General features: G+C 49.1%; 1 long non-coding RNA gene and 1 pseudogene across 1 annotated transcript; both read left to right on the top strand.

The window, feature by feature from the left end:
* The first annotated feature begins 6113 nt into the window (after positions 1-6113).
* Positions 6114-19474, top strand: part of LOC138758282 (zinc finger protein 420-like) — a 30951-nt pseudogene continuing 17590 nt past the window's right edge.
* Positions 7873-15934, top strand: LOC138758291 (uncharacterized). The gene is made up of 3 exons (XR_011354239.1): positions 7873-8297; positions 14194-14311; positions 15351-15934. It is a non-coding gene; the product is annotated as an uncharacterized lncRNA (long non-coding RNA).

Below are 19474 nucleotides of genomic sequence, written 5' to 3'. Positions count from 1 at the left end.
TAGATATATGGGTAAATGAATAAAGCCAGTATGAACAGGATAAGAAATGGTTAGAATTAGCAGGTTTTGCATATGTAATTAAATAATTAGACAGTATTAGCAAGTTCTACATATGAAGAGGTTGTTAGACAAAGACAGGTTTGTGAATAAGGACAATGAGGATAATGACATGATGACCGACAGGATACCCCCTGGTCCTCCAAGTTCACAGAAACAGCACGTAGGCAGGCAGGATTGCCTAATCCCAAACCTATCCAGGAGGCAGAAGAATGTAAGGGGGAGGGTATTCCTATACTGAAATAAACTGTATAAAAGTTGGGTGAGCCCCAGTATATGTGTGTATTCCCAGGGTAAGGGGAAGCACCCAACTTTGCATTGTTGTATAATAAATGTTCTTTGTTCTCAATTTTTTTCTCGAGCAATTTCTGTGAAGGTACTTCTGTTTCTAACACTACCTTTAAATTGTACCGAGGTGGGCGTTTATATGCAACTGCCCGCTGCTAATACATACCAGCTTCTGCATTCACTGTGCAATTCTAAGCAGGAACACAAGTCACAACAAGACCCCAAGTTGCCCATGACACTCACTCAAGATGTCACTATCCCGGAGCAGCTTCAAGTAATACAGGAGCTGGAAATGAAAACCGCCCAAGAAACAGCTTCTGCCCAAGAGCAATGTACGTGGGAAACCCACGATTCGAGTAGACAAAGGCTTGTGGAAGAATAAAGACGGAAGGGAAGTGTGCCTGCGAAGTCTATATTAGCCCATAGTAAAACTGGCCATGGGCAAGCCCACCTGGGAAAAGTGGGAATGCTGCATAATATAAAGCAGGTATGGTTTGCCCCCAGAATTTCTACTAACATAGTGAGGAATTGTCTAATCGGTCAGCAGAACAATCGGGGACACTCACCTGCCAATTTTGATCGATTGCCCCCCTACTCAGGCCCCCTTTGAGAACTTGCAGATTGACTTTCCCCATATGCCCCCTTGTAAAGGGTACAAGTACTTGCTGGTAACAGTGGATATCTTTACCCGATGGATAGAAGCCTACCCAACCAGGAGAGATGATGCCCAGACAGTGGCCAAAGTCCTGATGAAGGAATTGATTCCCCATTACGAGATCCCCAGAAGGATAAATAATGATAGAGGGACCCATTTTACAGGAAAGATAGTGGTAGCCCTGACCGAGATAATGAGGGATCCAATGGTGCTCAGGTCAGAGAAATTTCTGAGACAGCCAAAAATGAAACTTTGAATTTTGCCAACCCCTCAAATAAATCAGACTCCCAGAGCCTTGTGGGCCTCTTAAGTTATTGGCAGCGGAACCTACCCCACCTTACCAAGCTCTTTGAACCACCCTATAGGGTCTCCCATAGGAAAGCCCCATTCCTATGGGGACCAGAACAACAGGGAAAGCAAGCTGTTGAACAAGCACTGCCCCTTGCTCCCTGCCAGGCAGGTATTCCTTTTAAATTACAGATCTCGGCCAGTAAGGCAGGTGCTGAAGGGAATCTCCGGCAGAAGATCCAAGGGTGAAGAGTCCTGCTGGTCTTCTGGAGAAAATCTCCGCCTGGTGTCACCACTCGCTACAACCCATTTGACACCGGGACATCGGCCAACATTTTCCTCAAGCTTGCTTATGAATTTGCGAGCACCTGGACAGTGACACCGAACTGACGACTGACCAACAAGACAGTTCATCATGTATTTTGAAAAAAATCAGCAAGAGAACAGCTGTTGCTCTGGAAACTATTGCTGGACATTCTATCTTGTCAAGCCTTCAACTTTTAAAAAATTGCATGTTTTGCTGTGGTTTTTACAATGCATAATGTCTCTAAACACACTCAGAGAAACTGAAATTTATAGATACTTAATCGCAGTGTGGATGTAAAGTTGCAGTTTGTGAGCTGACCAGTCAATGATCAGACCATGGTAGGAAACATCGTATATATTTTGTTTTGCAATGACAGCATCACCCCAGAAACTCCCATTAACAGAAAAACACCTCATGGGGTGGGGGCTGTGGGAGCCTTTATTTAAAAACACTAAATTGGCTAATTTTCTATCCTGACTCCTCCTAGCTATCGTTACAGGGATCCAATGCAGGCACAAGGGGCCCCCGTTGAAAGAGAAAGTGAGCAGGAATGGCATCCTGGTGTCAAACGTCAGTCCAGAAAAGCAGACGCCCTTGGCACATTCCAGCTATAGACTTGCTGGCTTGCTCCCTGCCTCACCATGGGTTAGCACAGTGACTGGCACCTGGGCTCTGTGCATGAGGAGTGCCCAAGCATGAAGCCAAGGCGTGGGATACACAAGCCAAGAGAGGGCTCTGGCACCTGATGGATGACCTTGCACTGCCTGCTCCCAGACGTTGGTAAGGGTGCTCATATTTGCCAGCTAAGCTGGAGAACCTAGAATAGGAGTTGGTGACCAAATAAATTCCTTTTTCTATCCTCCCCTATGACACTGGGGAGCAGCTCCCACTGCACCCTGCCCCATTGGTAACACAATAACCCTGTTTGGTCAGGGGTGCGGGGATTGGTGAAGTGTTGTCATTGAATTTGACATTATGCCTTGTCCAGCATTCGGATGGCACGAGTGAATATATTGACCCACTTGATCAGTATTTTTTTTACATGTTTTGACTTGTAACAAACATAGTTATTGATTGTCTCATGAATGGCGAATGGCGTGACCTCCAAGGGGTGGACTGTATTGGGAACCTGGAGGCAGGTAGAAGATTAACGCATTGCACACCGCCAGCAACTCCTCACTCCCCTTATTAACTATACCTGTTTGGATGGACTGATTAATGAAAATGACCATGATGAAAACATTAGGACGAACCATAAGTCAAGCCCGAGTGGATTTAATTTACAAGGAGGGACAGTTGATCCAGGTCGCAGACCAGGTCCCTCAGCTCTCCGCCCATCATTGGTGGAATATTTTTAAGGGATGGTCCCCTAAAGCTAACACTGCATCCAGTCGTCGGTCTGATTATTGCCCTGTTAGTCCTGTTACTCCTGATTAGATGCCTGTGGATAAGACTTAAGCGGCTGATATGGCAGGTAGAGAAGACTGAAAGAAAAGTACAATATAAGTTGTTAAAGGTGACTGAAAGTGCTAGAAGGGGAGAAGGAGAAAAGGACACATTTATTTACTGGAGTTAGGTATGGATGTTGATCTCTGGGTCAACAAGGAGGGAACTATGGAGGAAAATCTGAACACAGAGGGTTAAGGGTTCACCCATAAGTTGCTTACAAGAACATACTAGAGTCAGTTGCATACTGCTTAAGTGGAGGCAGGGAACCTCAAGGCTGCGATTTATCTGCAGACACACTTATCTGCAGACATGATAAGCTTTGGAATTCTGTGTAACAATGATTAAATTGTTGCCAATGGTAAACTATTGTCAGGTTGACAACAACAAGGAGCCCACATGCAGGAATGCACTGCCATTTATTGTATATAAACTATTAAAACTGGCTGTGAGCAGAGCAAGCTCAGGCTGGATATTCTCTCTAAGATATCTTGCTAATAAAACACTTCTGAAGCATTACCTTGGTGTCAGTAGTTGATTCTTTCTCCACAAGAGGGTTACAAAGACAGTGAGGGGTGCAGGGGACTGTAGGGGGTTACAGAGATAGAGAAGGGGTGCAGGGGATAGGAGGGGGATTACAGAGACAGGGAGTGGTGTCGGGGACCAGAAGGTATTATAGAGGCAGTGTGAGGTGTAGGGGACTGGAGATGATTACAGAGATGGGTAGGGGCATAGGGGACCAGAGGGTGTAACAGAGACGGGGAGGGGTGTAGGGGATCAGAGGGTGTAACAGAGACGGGGAGGGGTGTTGGGGACCAGAGCGGGTTACTGAGGCGTGTTGGAATCTAGGGGTTAAAACAGTATGAAATAAATGATTAATTAATAAGTGTATATTTACTGCATGGTTCAGGGAAAAAGGAATGTGATTAAGTGGCAATCACAGTATGGAGCAAAGTTGGCTGAGCAAAATTGTCTGCTCCAAAATACAGGGAGAGGAAATGCATAAAACGATTTAGGAGGAATGCTCAAACTAAAGGAGGTGGTGAGTAGCACAGGAGACACAGGCCAGATCAGAACAAAGAATGGCCTGCAAGAAACAAAGGGAATGGAAAACCAGTCTAGGAGGAAGATTAAGGCAGGAGGAGGTGTTAAAGAGAACAGCAGAAATTGGCCAGACAAGAACAGAATGGTGATTAGAAATATCTGGGGATGAATTAATTTCTGATCAACACAACAGGATAGTCTGGCCTGGAGGATTAAGATGGGAGTGCTACACCCCAGATATCTGCAAAACAGGAGATGACTTGTGATAACCCTTATGCAAAAAGATCTAGCAAAGGAAGACAACTTTTGTTCTGTATGATAATGAAATCTAGCAAAGGAAGCCAACTTTTGTTCTGTATGATAAGGTTGACCTATATAAACTGAACCAACTGGACAATAGGGGTCAGTCTTGGGGAGTAGCTCACTGTGCAGGTGACCTATGAACTAATGAGTGACCCAGAGCTCTGTTAAGTTTTATTCTTGTGCTGTGTAATAAATTGACTTGAACCGAATACCTTCTCCTATCACTTCATTCAAAGAACACGCTGGACTCAGACTACACATAGACTAAATTAAGAGTAAGGTAAAGCCAGAGTCCGACAGGCGGGAGGGTTATAGGGAACTGGAGGTGGTTACAGCGATGTGGATGGTTGTAGGGGACTGGAGTGGGTTACAGAGACATAGAGGGGTGTAGTGGACCAGTGAGTGTTGCAGAGACAGGGTGGGGTGGAGGGGTCTGGAGGGGATTACAGAAACAGTGAAGGAGTAGGGAACAGAGGAGGTTACAAAGACAGAGAAGGGTTTGGTGGCTGGAGGGGGTTACTGAGACAGGGAGGGAGTAGCGAAAGATGGGTGTAGGGGACCAGAGGGGGTTACAGAGACTGGGAGGGGTGTAGGGGAATGGATGGTGTTACAGAAACAGGGAGGGGAGTAGGGGAATGGATGGAGTTACAGAGACAGGGAGGTGTTGGGTTTGGAGGTAGTTACACAGACGTAGAGAGGTGCAGAGGTCCGGAAGAGTTTACAGAGGCTCGGAGGGGTGCATGGGTCCAGAGGGGATTACAGAGACAGGCAGAGGTGTAGGGGAGTGAAATGAGTTACAGAGACAGGGAAGGATGTAGGGAACCAGAAAGTGCTACAGAGGCAGGGTGGGGTGTAAAGGACTGGAGGTGGTTACAGAGACAGGTAGGGGTATAGGGGACTGGAGGGGTGTTATAGAGACAGGGAGGGGTGTATGGGATTGGAGGGGATTACAGAGACACGCAGGGGTGTAGGGGAGCGAAATGGGTTACAGAGACAGGGAAGGGTGTCGGGAACCAGCGTGCTACAGAGGCAGCGTGGGATTTAATGGACCGGAGGTGGTGACAGAGACAGGTAGGGGTATAGGAGACTGGTTACAGAGAGAGGGAAAGGTGTAGGGGACCGGAGCTGGTTAGAGACGGGGAAGGGTGTGTGGGACCGGCGGTGGTTACAGAGACGTGAATCAGAGGGGGTTACCGTGACGGGGAGGTGTGTAGTGCACCGCAGTGGGTTACAGAGATATGGAGGGGTGTATGGGACAAGTTGGTGTTAGAGATGGCGAGGGTTTTAGGTTACAGGGACAGGGAGGGTAGGTATTGGGTAAGTGCAGTGTTCAGGTGTCAGGGTATATTTGGGCGATTGGAATTTATTGAGTGGGGACCGGGAGGGGGGATTGCAGAGACGGAGAGTGGATGGGTGTTTTTTTTGTATTTTGAGCGGAAATTTGTTGCGGGTCATTTTAATTTTTAGCTCTGTGGTTGTTCCAATGCATCGAGACCAAAGCAGATGCGGAGACACCCTCCCCCCCCATCTTCCTCCTCCCTCCGCATTGAAAACCCGGTTCAAAACTCGCAGCGTTCATACCACAATCGGGGAAGGAAATGTCCGCGGATGCGGCTCCTTTAAACAGAGGCAAGGGGGTTCCTGCATCGCCTCCTCCACGTTCCTATTGGTTAGTTCTATCCGGGATGGGCGCCGCTACCTGCTGTCCATCAGACTGCGGGGCAAAGGGACCGGAAGTGTATCTGCTTCCGCTCGCTGCCCCTCAGCCAATGCTCCCTCATTCTCCTTACCACCTCGTTTCTTTGAACTCGCTGGACCCACGGAAGGCGCTTGTCGGGAACGAAGGCGATTCAGCGCCGGGAGCAGAGCGCAGCACCGGGTCTCGGAACTGAGGGCTCCCGTGGTTTGCAACGCCTGGTTAGAGGCCGCTTCTCCCCGGGTCCCAGTCCCAGCCTCGGTGTTGGTTTAACCCGCTGCTCAGCTCTCGGGGAACCTCCAACGGGCTGAGCACGTACCCCGGGCTGGGACTGCTTTGCTTACACCCTCTCGTCCCCACAGCGATGAACCCATTTCAATGCTCAGACTGCAGGAAGAACTTTAAAACGTCGAGTGAGTTAAGGACACATTGGCGGGGCCACACCGGGGAGAGACCCTTCACCTGCCCCGAGTGCGGCAAGGGGTTCACCCAATCCACTCACTTGCGTACCCACCAGCGGGTCCACACCGGGGAGAGGCCATTCACCTGCCCCGAGTGCGGAAAGGGGTTCGCCCAGTCCTCCGAACTGCTGGCCCACCAGCGGGTCCACACCGGGGAGAGGCCGTTCATCTGTTCCAAGTGCGGAAAGGGATTCGCCCGGTCCTCCGAACTTCTGAGACACCACCGGGTCCACACCGGAGAGAGGCCGTTCACCTGCTCCGACTGCGGGAAAGGCTTCACCCAGTCCTGCCATCTGCTGACCCACCAGCGGGTCCACACCGGGGAGAGGCCATTCACCTGTTCTGAGTGCGGAAAGGGCTTCACTCAGACCTCCCAACTACTGACCCACCAGTGGGTCCACACCGGGGAAAAGCCATTTGTTTGCCCCAAGTGCAAGAAGGGTTTCACCAGGTCGTACAGCCTTGATGTACACCAGCGGCTCCACACCGGCGAGAGGCCCTTCACCTGCCCTGAGTGCGGTAAGGGCTTCACACAGTCCTCCAACCTACTGGCCCACCAGCGGGTCCACTCCGGGAAGAAGCCATTCGTCTGCCTCAAGTGTGGGAAGGGGTTCTCCCTGTCGAACAGCTTGGTGAAGCACCAGCGAGTTCATACATAAAGTTTGCAGAATGTGGAATATTTAAACATCACTCACTCAAACAGCAGGAGGAACTGGAGACTTGTGGTTATTGAGTCAACAAATTAAAACGGGTCTTGGTATTGTTGTCAATTTGCAATTTATTTTCAGGTTCGTTTATTGTCACGTGTTAGGTACCAGACAACAGCAATAGAAATGAGCCCAGGCAGTGTTATATATAATATAATATTTTAAATTATTAGTTAACAATAATATAACATCTTATCTAAGTTATCTAAACACTCCCCCCACCCCCCAGAACTATGCGTGAATATACTTGAGCTGTACTGGCTTGGGGTCTTCCTCAAACACTTAAGTTCAAAGTTCATTCTCAAAAAATCCTAATGTTGACACGCAGATTTTTAATCGATGAAAAAGACAGGCTTCAGATGGATGTGACATGCAGGTTCCACTCCCCAACACCCCTCCGTCTCTAACTCCCTCTGCTCCCCTATACCCCTCCCTATCTCTAACCCCTCCGGTCCCCTACACCCATCCCTGTCTCTGTAAACCCACCCCCCTCCAGTTCCCTACACCCCTCCCTGTCTCTAACACCCTCAGGTCCCCTACACTCCTCCCTGTCTCTGTAACCCCTCCGGTCCTCTACACCCCTACCTGCCTCTGTAAGCCCCTTCGGTCTTCGACACCCTTCCTCCCCCCCGGAGCCTGGTCATCACCCAAGGCCGCACTGAGAATCCCTCGAACTACCCCAGTAGCCCCGCTAAACCACGTCCGGACCGTGGTCACGTTCACGCCTACGGCACGTTGCATCTCACCTCCCACCCTGGGATCCGGACACCAGGCCATGCCCTCCCTCAGCTTGTTGCATGTACGTGTCAGGTGTGGGAGCGGGGAGTGGGTCCGGGCACAGGACTGCTTCTGAAGGATGGAATGGGTGGCTGTGAATGTTCCGCCTGATGACGTCAGAGCTGCATGGCGTTACCCAGCGCCGTTCTCACTGCAACGGGCCCGACCCACCACGGATGATGATGAAATGGCCTGTGATGGACGGAAGTGTCTCTTTCCTGGACGGATAGTCATGCCGTGGTTGTTGGGGGTTTCCGCTCCCATGGAGGTGAGCACGATGCCGGGGTCTCAGTGTGGCCATGGGTGACGAACGGGAGGCGGGGAGGGGGCTGGGCAGCACCGCCCAGGCTCAGAATTCTCTGGAAATTACCTCGTGGGGGGGGGGGGGGGGTTGGCACATCGATTGTCATGGTGCCCAGTGTTGCAGCACAGTGGGTAGAGTGGTTGTGGGGAAGCTATAACCAGAACATACCGTCTTTGATTTATGATGGCCCGACTTATATTTCGAAATGTAGTGAACGCCGAATTTTCAATCGTCACCTTTGTGAGAAACAGAAGTACCTTCACAGAAATTGCTGGAGACAAAAATTGAGAACAAAGAACATTTATTATACAACAATGCAAAGTTGGGTGCTTCCCCTTACCCTGGGAATACACACATACACTGGGGCTCACCCAACTTTTATACAGTTCATTTCTGTAGAGATATCCTCACCACCCCCCCCCCCCCCCTAACATTCTCCCACCTCCTGGATGAGTTTGGCATTAGGCAATCCTGCCTGCCTACGTGCTGTTTCTGTGCACTTGGAGGACCAGGGGGTATCCTGTCAGTGTCCCATCATGTCATTGTCCTTATTGTCCTTATTCACAAACCTGCTTTTGTCCTTATTCACAAACCTGCCTTTGTCCTTATTCACAAACCTGCCTTTGTCCTTATTCACACCTTCTCGACCCTCTCTCAGGGCTTACTAACTCATATGCAGAACTTGCTAATTCTGTCTAAGGCTAGAAGACCCTTATCTTATTCAGACTAACTTTACTTCCTACATTCTATTATCTCCCCTTATCATATTCATACTGGCTTTATTCATTACACATATATCCATATCCATACTAGCTTTCTTCATCTCATATTTTCATATTAGTTTTACTCATCTCTCACAATCTTCACTTTTTTAGCTATGCTTCGTGAATTCTCAACTGGAATGTATTACTTGTAAACTTGGTCTTTTTCCCAGCGAGTCAGTAACCGAACTGCAGTCTCAGCATCATCAGACAGAATTTGGGAAACATATATCCTTTGGGTTATAGTGATCTGACAAGGGTCCGTTGAATTAATAAATACTGCACACAAGTCTTTAGGCAGGGGAGCACCATAATGGCCAGAATAGCGAGTCCAGCTGCTATAAGGGCTGTGGGTATCAGACTCCAGTTACCAATAAAAAGTCTAGTCCATCCCACACCGGACCAAGGTTACCACGTCTGAACCTGGGCATGGGAAGATTTTCGAACTCCTGAAGAAGTGTCTTTAACCGCCTGACCATTGTGAGCATTGTCCTTAACCAGTCTTTCACAAACGCTGCCTTCAGCAGCCAATGAGTAATCGAGAGCCAGGTGGTTTTGTTGAACTGTGGCTCGTATCTGTCGTCTTTCTTCAGCCCATAAATTCAGGGCCATCGCTGTCTGTTTGGTGATGATCTCCAAGGCTGCCTGGAGTCTGATTAAACGATTTAAATGCCAAGCAGCTGTGGTGTTCTGGAGCAGCTTACGTCGTTTACAACTGGAACTCCCCTTACAGTGGTGGTTCTTAACATTCCGAATGTCTGTGTGACCCAAAGGATGATTGACAGGAGACCAAGTTGGGGAGGGGTGTTTCTTGTCACTTAACCTGTGAGTTGCAGCTTGTCTGCGAATATTAGCATATGTATTCACTCTATTTCTGCTACATGTACAATCCTGACTAACATTCTGTCTGTCTTTGTCCCACCATCTCTTTTGTACTATCTGTTTAAAACTCCTCTTTTTAATATCTGTAGAGGCTGGAATACAAACCAAGTCTACTCCCCTAGGGCCGTTCTGTTCCCCTGGTCCATGTTGGGATCCTATATTCTTTGGCTTGGCTTCGCGGACGAAGATTTATGGAGGGGGTAAAAAGTCCACGTCAGCTGCAGGCTCGTTTGTGGCTGACCAGTCCGATGCGGGACAGGCAGACACGATTGCAGCGGTTGCAAGGGAAAATTGGTTGGTTGGGGTTGGGTGTTGGGTTTTTCCTCCTTTGCCTTTTGTCAGTGAGGTGGGCTCTGCGGTCTTCTTCAAAGGAGGCTGCTGCCCGCCAAACTGTGAGGCGCCAAGATGCACGGTTTGAGGCGTTATCAGCCCACTGGCGGTGGTCAATGTGGCAGGCACCAAGAGATTTCTTTAGGCAGTCCTTGTACCTTTTCTTTGGTGCACCTCTGTCACGGTGGCCAGTGGAGAGCTCGCCATATAATACGATCTTGGGAAGGCGATGGTCCTCCATTCTGGAGACGTGACCCATCCAGCGCAGCTGGATCTTCAGCAGCGTGGACTCGATGCTGTCGACCTCTGCTATCTCGAGTACCTCGACGTTAGGGGTGTGAGCGCTCCAATGGATGTTGAGGATGGAGCGGAGACAACGCTGGTGGAAGCGTTCTAGGAGCCGTAGGTGGTGCCGGTAGAGGACCCATGATTCGGAGCCGAACAGGAGTGTGGGTATGACAACGGCTCTGTATACGCTTATCTTTGTGAGGTTTTTCAGTTGGTTGTTTTTCCAGACTCTTTTGTGTAGTCTTCCAAAGGCGCTATTTGCCTTGGCGAGTCTGTTGTCTATCTCATTGTCGATCCTTGCATCTGATGAAATGGTGCAGCCGAGATAGGTAAACTGGTTGACCGTTTTGAGTTTTGTGTGCCCGATGGAGATGTGGGGGGGCTGGTAGTCATGGTGGGGAGCTGGCTGATGGAGGACCTCAGTTTTCTTCAGGCTGACTTCCAGGCCAAACATTTTGGCAGTTTCCGCAAAGCAGGACGTCAAGCGCTGAAGAGCTGGCTCTGAATGGGCAACTAAAGCGGCATCATCTGCAAAGAGTAGTTCACGGACAAGTTTCTCTTGTGTCTTGGTGTGAGCTTGCAGGCGCCTCAGATTGAAGAGACTGCCATCCGTGCGGTACCGGATGTAAACAGCGTCTTCATTGTTGGGGTCTTTCATGGCTTGGTTCAGCATCATGCTGAAGAAGATTGAAAAGAGGGTTGGTGCGAGAACACAGCCTTGCTTCACGCCATTGTTAATGGAGAAGGGTTCAGAGAGCTCATTGCTGTATCTGACCCGACCTTGTTGGTTTTCGTGCAGTTGGATAATCATGTTGAGGAACTTTGGGGGACATCCGATGCGCTCTCCCATACTAAATAACATACCCCACTATGACTATATACCTGCACCCTGTCTGCATTCTAAAGGTAAATAATTGTCACCTCTGCTGCCCCTATTCCAGGAGAACTTAATACATTGTGAGCAATTTGGTGATTTCCCAAAAATTGGGAACCAACAAGTAAACAAAACTGCAAATGGTAAAAACAACATTACAGTACTTTTTCCCGGCATAGTGTAACTTTCAGATCAGAAGGATGAAGGACTGCACGCCAGGTGGAGGGTAGATTATCAATGTCTTTAGTTCATGGATCAGCAGCTTGCTTAATTCGTTCTATGTGAGTCCACCCCTTTTCTTTCATTCGCACTGCAGTGTCTGTAATCAAAAGTACACAATAAGGGCCGTCCCAGACAGGTTTTAGTTGGTGATCTTGCCATGCTTTTACATATACCCAATCACCAGATTTAATAAAATGAATAGGATGCTCCAGGGGTGGGTTTTGAGCTAATAAACCCTTCCGTTTTAATTCGTATAGAGAGGCAGAAAGTCCCTTTAAATATTTGGATATGTACTGGTCGTTAGCCTCAGGGGTAGGGGTATTAAAAGGTGACATACAAGGTTCGAGTATACCATCTTTCACCAACTGGTCAATTACTGGCTGCAGCCCCTTTCGGCCAGCCATCAGAATTGGATACTGCTTTCGCCTAATTACTTGCTCAGGATCTTTTAAAGTAACTGGCAGGGGAGGAACATCTAACATCTCTATTGCCTCTTTTAGCCCATATTCCAGGATTTATTAGTTCCCGATCCTCCTCAGTTAATACATACAATTGAACCCCGATACCTGATTCCTGTGGTCTGGTGCCGATAGCCAATTGGTCCTGTAAATCTCGTCCTAACAAACAAACTCCAGCTTGGGGAACTAGTAGAATGTCCTCCGTTACTATCTTCTCTCCCATTTGTATTCTTACATCCCTTAATACAGGGACTGTAAAATCTCTTCCTCCTATTCCCGAAATCATCACTGTCCCCTCTATCTTAACACCCTCGGGTGGTTGTAATATACTAGACCGGGCTGCCCCAGAATCTACTAAAAAGGTCATCTTGTCACTGTGGGGTCCTATGCTTAAATTTACCAATGGTTCTCCGTGCAGCCCCACGGTGTGTATTGACTGAATACCGTGACCCCCCTATTCATAATCTGCCTCCATCAATGCATAAGATCGTGTCTCCCTGGCTTGCATTGGGCATTCTCTCTTAAAATGTCCCTCCTTTTTACAATGGTAGCAAACTAATGCTCCTGTTTCCCAATTCCTACCGGGATTACCACGAGGTCCTGGGAACGGTCGTCGTCCCCTGAATTCCCCTCTACCCTTGCCCCTGCTCTGGTCTCTACTCTCCGACTCCTGGCGCTCCTCCCAATGTCCAGGAGTTGGCACACAGCCCCTACCCTTTCCTTGCTGTCCCTCCACGACTTCCTTGACTGCCTGCATCAAAATCTTAGCCTTTCTTTTCGGTTCATCCTCAGACCTCTGGACGTATGCCCTTTGTGAGATCTGTAAAAGCTGTGTTATTCCCTGTTCATGCCAATTCTCAGTCTTCTGCAATTTCCTTCTAATGTCTGGGGCTGAATTTGTAACGAAGCCCATTAATACCAATTGTATTCTATATCCAGACCCCCATATTGCTGTATGGCCATACGCAATCTATTCAGTATTGCAGAGGGGGTCTCCTCGGGACCTTGGGGAACCTCAAATGCTTTCTTAAAATTCTGTCCCTTTGGAACAGATTCCTTGATTCCTTTTATCAGATTAACCCTATATTCCTCCATTAATGTGCAACCATCATTAGTATTCTTATCCCAATTTGATTTTGCCAGGGGGAATTTAAGTTCCCCAGGTATCGCCTCTGGTCCCCCTTGGTGTTCCCTATCCCAGACTCTAATCCCTGCCTGGCGAATCATTCCTCGTTCATCCAAAGTGAACAGAGCCTTAAAGATCGATGTTAACTCATCCCTTGTATATATATTTGGTCCCAAAAATTGATCTAATTGTTCGGCACATCCCTGAGGATCCTCTATCAGGGAGGTCATTTCTCTCTTAAAGTTACGCACCTCCGTACTAGTCAGGGGCACATTTACGAAACCGAGACCTCCTCCCATGGGAACTTCCCGTAAAGGTCTCATCCAGTTAATTTCTGGCTTATCCTCTCCTTTATAATGTCTAGGTTCCTGCTCTCCGGGAAATGAATCAAAGGGTTCTGCCCTTCCCTCCCGGAGGGTCTCACACTGTTCTGAATCAAAGTCTCCTCCCTCTCTTGTCAATAGAGGTGGTAATCTAGTACTTTGTGAAGGGTCATCATATCACCCCTACTTTCTTCTCCTTTCTTTAGCTGTGGGGGAGGAGGGGAAGGTGAAGAAGGGTAGAGCATAGGAGAGAGGGGAAAGATAGGAGCCGGAATAGGAGGAGCATAAGGTGGAGGAAGGGAATGTAACACATCCCATCCTTGTGTTTCAGGACAAAAGGTTCCTCATCCTTCTTGTCCTTACGTTCCTTTTCATTCAAAACCAGTTCATCAACCGATCCACTGAGCCAGTGGGCTGCATATTCTCTGCTCTCAATATTATCTCTTTGATTTTGATAGAGCCAGATGTTCAATGCCTGACACATCCAGTCCTCATCGGATCTGAACTTTGGCCAATATACCGAATTCCCTTTTATCGGGTTTTTAACCCATTTCAGACAGCAATATGTGACCATGGTCTGTTTGTCTTTCCTGCAGGTTCTCCCCGCACCCCAATCAGATAGCATTAATCCTAATGGACTTTGCTTAGTTATCTGATCCTCTCATCCTTCCTTAGGACTATTTCCCTTGCTACTCACACCTCTCATACTAACAGGTAAGTAAAATTCCTCTTACCGGGATCCAGTAGCTATTCCTAGCGCGCTTCCTTAACGTCCTCCCGTCGTTTGTTCTCAATGCCTCTTCTCGGATATCACTCGCTTCATCCACTGACCAGTCACCCGTCGTCCGTGAGTCCAGCTGAATCAGCCGGGGTGCACCTAACCCCGTCGTCGGGCACTCTGTCAGTGGAGGGAGTGGGATCCCGGACGAGCCCCCATTTGTGAGAAACAGAAGTACCTTCACAGAAATTGCTCGAGACAAAAATTGAGAACAAAGAACATTTATTATACAACAATGCAAAGTTGGGTGCTTCCCCTTACCATGGGAATACAGACACACACTGGGGCTCATCCAACTTTTATACAGTTTATTTCAGTATAGAAGTACCCTCCCCCTTACATTCTTCTGCCTCCTGGATGAGTTTGGCATTAGGCAATTCTGTCTGCCTACGTTTCTGTGAATTTGGAGGACCAGGGGGAACTTGCTGACTGGTCTAAGGCTAAGGCTAGAAGACCCTTATCTTATTCAGACTAACTTTACTTCCTACATTCTATTATCTACACTTATCCTATTCATACTGGCTTTATTCATTACACATATATCCATACTAGCTTTCTTTACCTCTCATATTTTTATATTAGTTTTACTCATCTCTCACAATGTTATGTACCGACAATAAATCTGTGGGGTGTCGGGGACCAGAGGGGGTTACAGAGACAGGGAGGGGTGTCGGAGGTTACAGAGACAGAGAGGGGTGTAGTGGACCGGAGGGGTTTACAGAGACAGGGAGAGATGTAGGGGATGGGAGGGGTTTACAGAGACAGAGAGGGGTGGAGGAGACCGGAAGGGGTTACAGAGTCGGGGAGGTGTGGAGGGGACATGAGGGAGTTACAGGGAGGTGCATATTGTGGAAGTGCAGTGTTTAGGTGTCGGGGTATATTTGGGGGATTGGAGTTTGTTGAGTGTGGACAGGGAGTGGTTGGGTTTTTTGTGCACCTGGGCGGTAATTTGTTGTGTGTCATTTTAATTTTTAGCTGTGGTTGTTCCAGACGCCCCTCTGTTCCGTCCCATCTTGAATGCAAACCCCAGCCTTTGAACCGAGACCAAGGCAGATGCGGAGACAATCACCAGGCACCGAAACTCCGGTTCTAATGCGGTAGCGTTTCCGCATCCACCGGGATGAAAGAGAAATGCCTTAGGAAGTGGTCCCTTTAAGCGGGTTTCCTGATCCCGCTATCGCCTCACTCTTATTGGCTGATTCCATTCCGGCTGCGCGCTGTCACTGGCTACCGCCCGTGACCCGCTGTCCATCAGGTTGCGGGGCAAAGAGGCCGGAGTGCACTCCGCTTCCGCGACCCTGCCCCGCAGCATCTCTCTCTCTGCCCGTTTCTTTGAAGTCGCTGAACGCCAAAGACGGGGGTGGAGGAAGGCGCTTATCGGGAGCGAAAGCGATTCAGCGCTGGGAGCAGAGCGCAGCACCGGGTCTCGGAACCGAGGGCTCACGTGATTCCGGGGTTTGCAACGCCTGGTTAGAGGCCGCTTCTCCCCGGGTCCTGGCCCGGGCCCCAGTCCCAGCCTTGGTGTTGGTTTGACCCGTTGCCCAGCTCTGGGGGAACATCCAACAAGCTGAGTACGAGTCCCGGGCCAGGACTGCATTGCTTTATCCCCTGCTCACACCCTCTCGTCCCCACAGCGATTAATCCATTTCAGTGCTCCGACTGCAGTAAGAACTTAAGAAAGTCGAGCGAGTTAAGGGTACACCGGCGAGTCCACACTGTGGAGAAGCCCTTCACCTGCCCCGATGGCGGCAAAGGCTTTACCCAATCCATGCACCTGCTCACCCACCTGTTGGTCCACACCGGGGAGAGGCCATTCACCTGCTCCGAGTGCCGAAAGGGGTTCGCCTCGTCCCCCGAGCTTCTGAGACACCAGCGTGTCCATTCTGAGGAGAGGCTGTTCACCTGCCCCAAATGCTGCATGGAGTTCACCCATTCCACCAACCTGCGGAGCCACCAACGAGTCCACACCGGGGAGAGGCCATTCAGCTGCTCCGAATGCGGCGAAGGGTTTCATCCAGTCCTCCCACCTGCTGACCCACCAGCGGGTCCACACCAGGGAGAGGCCGTTCCGCTGCTCGGACTGCGGGAAGGGATTCGCCCAGTCCTCCGAGCTGCTGAGGCACTATCGGATCCACACTGGGGAGAGGCCCTTTGTCTGTCCCAAGTGCGGCAAGGGCTTCATCCAGTCCTGCAGTCTGCGGACCCACCAGCGGGTCCATTTGCCAAAGATGCCATTTATCTGCCAGTTGAACAGCCTGGTGTAACATCAACGAGTTCACACATAAGGTTTGCAGAATGTGGAATATTTAAACATCAACCACTCAAACACCAGAAGGGACTGGAGTCTTGTGGTTATTGAGGCAACAAATCAAAACAGGTTTTGGTATTGATGACAATTTGTTTTCAGGTTCAGGTTTATTGTCACATGAACAAAGGGATTGTTTTGGAGCCGTCCAGCTTGACATCCCGAACAGCAGTCCAGCAAATCAGTCACGGTGCAGGAGGGCAGTTACAGGGACAGATCCGTTGGTCCAAAGCAAAAGCAGCACTATTTTACAAGGGTGAGGATCATTCAAGAGTGATAACACAGGAAAGAAACTGTTCTTGAATCTGGCGGTGTGTGATCTCACATAACAGAATCTTCTCCATGGGAGTGTGTCTGGGGAGGGGAGAGTCTTTTAATACGTTGGTTGCTTTGCCAAGGGATGTGGAATGGACGCTCTCCTTAATGTTAGTGACTCCGATTATATATTTTTAAACATGAAGAATACAGCTCGGTTGAAGGCTCTCTAGCCCATGAAACCCGTGCCCCCCAATTACCCTACTGATCACGTGGGGGGGGGGGTGTACAGACCCCTTGCAGGCAGGGCTGGATTCGAACCTGGGTCAATGGTGCTGTAACAGTGTTTCACTAACCATGCCACCCAATGACAGGAATTAAATTTCATATCCTGGATCTGTACCTAATAAAGCAGCTGTATCTGGAAACCGTGTCTCGTCCCCTTGTATCTCTGTAATACACTGAATGTAGATACAAAGACAAGGCCACTCAGTCCAGCTGGGGCCACACTGGGAGCATCCTGCTACCTCCCCTCTTGTCCGTGTTTCTGCTCACCCTGCTGGAGTACTCTTCAGTTCCTTTCTCCTCTCTGTGTTCACTGGGCTTCCACTTCTAGACAGCTGCACTGTTCACCTGCAGGGAAGGACCTGGAACAGGAGTCGGCCGTCCGCCGAAGAAATGGGTAGTGACTAAAACATGGAACTGTTTATATTTAATTTTATTAAATTTGAATGACTTTTTAACCTGTGGTTTTAAATAGTTGCCTCGATGCTAATGATACAAAATGACCTTGAGGCCTGACATTAGCAGCGCAGACAACAGGCCTAAAGATGCTATTTTCAGCCAATGAGACTTGGCTTTCCACTAGTGCGAGGCCAGGCACATTTTTAAAATTTAAATTGTGTCCATCCCCTACTCCCCTTTTCACTCCCTCCCTCCCCTTGTCGCTCCCACCCCCTTCGCTCACTAGCTCCCTCCCCCTTCCGTCGGGAGCTCCGATTTGTTTGCAGTCGGGGTCACTGGCAGAAGCGACGGAGGTGTTGGAAGCTCAGGCCTGTGGGCAGCAGAGGCCGAGATGCACATGGGAGGCATCAGGAATTCCAACTTTGGGTGGCCAGGCCCGAGGTGGATACTCATGTCAGAAGCCTTGGAAGATCCGGTCTGTGGGCATCTGGCCCGCTTCTGGAAGGAGGGTAATGGGCATTTGGGCTCTGGGAGGTCGGAGAAATTTGATTAATATTCAGTTGAAACAAAATAAATTGTGAAGCAACGGGGTTGTGCAAGCACTGCATCATTGCTTACTGTTTATAGAAAAATAATTTAAAGTAGACGCAACCCCGCTCGAACCAGAGGTTGACGCCATTCTACTTCTGGTTCGTAACTGCGGGGTTCCGTCAGTTCCAAGTGCTTCCCAAAAGGATTTTGAATGCAAAAAAAGTTTAGGAAGACCTGAGCTGGACTAACTCCACCAGGGAAACAGGAGAGTGTTCCCCCACACTACTAATATGTAGACAGGGAACAGATAACCTGTGGAATGTAGAGAACATGGACTAACTCCATCTGGACCCCTGACCTGTTGGTGGGGGATAGATAATGTGTCAGATACAGAGTACATGAACTACCTCCAATCGGGGAAGAGGAGATGTGCCCTAGGCCCTCTGACCTGTTGGTGGGAAATAGATAAGATGTTGGATGCAGAATATATGGACTAACATCAAATGGAGAAGAGGAGCGTGTTCCCTCACATTCCTCACTTATAGGCAGGGGAATAGATATGGTCTCAGATGCAGAGATTCTGGACTAACTCCAGCTGAGGAAGATTTCTGTCCAGTACATGGGGAATATGTAAGGTATCGGATGGAGATTATAAATACTATCTCCAATCAGGGAACAGAGAAGTGTTTCTCAACAGGGAAGTGGGCAGAGAAAGGGCTGGGGGAGGTGAGTTCCCTAGGATCTGGCTCCAAGCAGGATGACGGGATCCTCTCCCTCACTCTCCCACAAAGACGGTGGAGAAAGGAGTCAGCTCGTTTCATTTGGAGATGGCCCAGGAAGGATTTATCTCAGCTGAGAGAATTGGGAAAGGGGCGTATCGAGTCAGGGAAAAGGCTGGGGTGGTGAGGAGAGGGGATGGTGAGGAAGGAATGGTGAGAGGGAGAGGAAGGCAAAGAAGGAGGTGGCAGTGAGGATAAACCAGATAGTGCAGAGGGAGGGAAGGGATAATGAGGGAGGGAGAGCATGGCAAAAACCGAGGGAAGGAAGTGACAGTGAGGAGTGAGGGAAAGGTTGAGGAGAGTAGTAGGGGATGGTATGGGAGTGGACAGCAAAGATGGAGGGAAGGGATGATGAGGAAGGGAGGACAAAGGGACAGTGAGGAGGCAGGGAGGGAATGGTGGAGAGAAGGAGGGGGAACTGAGGAGGGAGGGTGGAGACATCAACCATTTCATTGTTTCAGCTTTTGCAACCCCAAACTCCAAGTGTGTAAGCCCACACCACAAGATTCAGGGGTGTAAAGACAGGGGAGGGGGTTTAAAGAGGC

This window comes from Narcine bancroftii, chromosome 3 (assembly GCF_036971445.1).
Source record: "Narcine bancroftii isolate sNarBan1 chromosome 3, sNarBan1.hap1, whole genome shotgun sequence".
Lineage (NCBI taxonomy): Eukaryota > Metazoa > Chordata > Chondrichthyes > Torpediniformes > Narcinidae > Narcine > Narcine bancroftii.
The sequence above is the reverse complement of the archived record's forward strand: the minus strand, read 5'-3'. Positions and strand labels throughout refer to the sequence as shown.